Source organism: Teleopsis dalmanni, chromosome 1, assembly GCF_002237135.1.
Source record: "Teleopsis dalmanni isolate 2A chromosome 1, ASM223713v2, whole genome shotgun sequence".
Taxonomy (NCBI): Eukaryota; Metazoa; Arthropoda; class Insecta; order Diptera; family Diopsidae; genus Teleopsis; species Teleopsis dalmanni.
This window is the reverse complement of record NC_051846.1, coordinates 148,077,804-148,080,260: the sequence shown is the minus strand read 5'-3', so window position 1 is coordinate 148,080,260 and position 2,457 is coordinate 148,077,804.

Sequence of the window (2,457 nt, the reverse complement as noted above, 5' to 3'; positions counted from 1 at the left end):
AAAGTGGCATTACTCGTAAATCAGTGTAACCAATCCATGAGTGTACGGGTACAAAATGCATATTGTACTTGTAGTTGTAGTTGTTGTTGCTGTTGCTGCTGCAGTTTTTGTTGCAGTTGCATGACAAAGTCTCATTGTATTTTAAAATTGAAGCACAACTCTCTACTGAAATGACACAAATGGGGTCGCAGTACATCCGGAAACAGGTTAACTGACAAAAAGCTTGACTTTTTCGACTAGCAATGAGAAAGCGAATTGATACATCCCGCAGAAAAAAGTCGTTGCAAATGTGTACGGTGCACTACTTTTGTGCATGTTCACCACAAATGAACTTTCATTTGCAATGTTTATTGCAAAAATATAATTCAAAACAAGAAAATTAGTTTCGAAAATAAATTTTGTATTAAACGAGATAAAACAATTTATTTGTAATCGCAAAAATGTTGTTGTTAATTTATTTGTTTGATGTGTCATACATAATAAAAGAATTACATGAGCATTTGGAGATGCAAATTACTTTAAACACGCAAAAATTTATAGTAACCTTTTGTGGAATTTAGAGAGAGATGTTGCTTGAAGTTGATTAGGATGATATAAGGTTGAGAAATTATTCTGCTCGTATAATACTTACTCAAATTGAAATATATTGCATAAATATAAGTTGATTTGCTCACAGAACAATAGCTCGCAGGATCAAGTACTGTAAAAGTAAATATATCCTATACCTTCCATCTTAATCCTTTGCTCTTTACAGAGCGAGCGGGCGTAACTTTATACTTAAATACTATTAAACTGCAGAGAAAAGGAGAGAACTCAACACTGCCTTGCAATGGATGACTAAGAACTAAGCAGCGGAATGAAAATCTTGAATGTTGCTTGATCATCACTAAATAATTTTGTTTACCAGTCATGGAGGTTGGTTATAAAATATACAATCTTACATCCGAAGATATTTAAAATAAGATATATAAAACATATAATCTCATATCCAACGGTGCGAAAACAAAAACAAGCATATGTTCTACTTGAAGGAGTTTCGTGGTCTACATCGACTAATCCTTCACTTCAGTGGAGTCACTTGTTGGACGGTGCGCTCTCCCAACGTCCCACCATAAGTACTACTTGAAGGGAAAACACTATCAGCAATAAATAGAATACCAGAATACCACAATATGTTTCTTTAATATAGTTGTTGTTGTATAATAAAATCGTAATTTCATCTTCCACGAAATTAAGTTGGTTTTTCCATAAAAAATTCACTTTTGAGGTTAGAATGAAATTAAGAAAAATGGACTTAATTTCATTGCAACGAAGGCTGAAATTAAGGGATATTTTAAATGCAACTTTGAAAAAGATAAATTATAAGCAAAAGATAAAGTACAGATAACAAAAAAATGACATTTTTTTAAAATAAATATCAACGACAATTGACTTTTATTAAACCGGAAAATATTTTGATAGTGCAAATTTTTAAATTTGAATATAGAGAAACAACTGTAACTGTTATTAATTTAAAATACAGTGAAAAATAAATATTCACATACCTGAAATCTACTAAAGCTAATAAAAGTACTGTTTGCCATTCTTTATAGTTATAATAATCAACTTTTTAAATTTCCCAAATATAAATTCGATTTGTAAACAAAAATCATATGATTTTTCTTAACTTGAGGCAGTATGAACACTTTCGAAATTAACTTAATCTTATTTTAACGAAATTAACTTAATTTCATTATAACGAAATTAAGGAAAATTAGTTGTCCGAACATAGTATAAGAATAAATCAAGAGAAAATTTATTTTCCAAAAGGGAAATTATCAAAATTTGCCATATTTGTTACATGAAATATAATGTAGATAAAAAAAAATCTTAATTTGATTAATATAAATTGATTTAGCCGCAGTGGAAACATGATATAAAAATCATAACATTTACCTTACGAAATTGGAGAGTTACTGTAGTGTGACTTATAAATTTTATAGGGAAGAGAATAACATCTTAAAAAATATGGTGACCAGCGCTCATGCTTAAGCGAAAGAAGTTTCTGTTAAGTGCACAACAGGTTATCGTTTTATGTAGTATTTACAATTACCAAACGCTTTCCTATCAGGTATTTTTCTAAAAGGATTGAACCTATATACTGCCAAAGTATTTGCATTGAAATAACACATTTAAAAAAAAATTTTTTTTTCATTCATTTATTTTAGTTTTTTCGATTTAAATATCATATAGTTAATGATATTTAGTTCATGTATGTAAAAGATCACAAAGATATATAAAAATCACGAATTTCATTTCAAAATTAACTTTACTTCATTCTTTAAAATTTACTTAATTTTGCAATCCCAACAATGGTTTCATGGTTGCACCAACTTAAAGATTTTTCACAAATGAATGATGTTTATATTCTGGTAAACGGTATTATTTTAATTGTTTTTGGATTGACATAACTTTGCT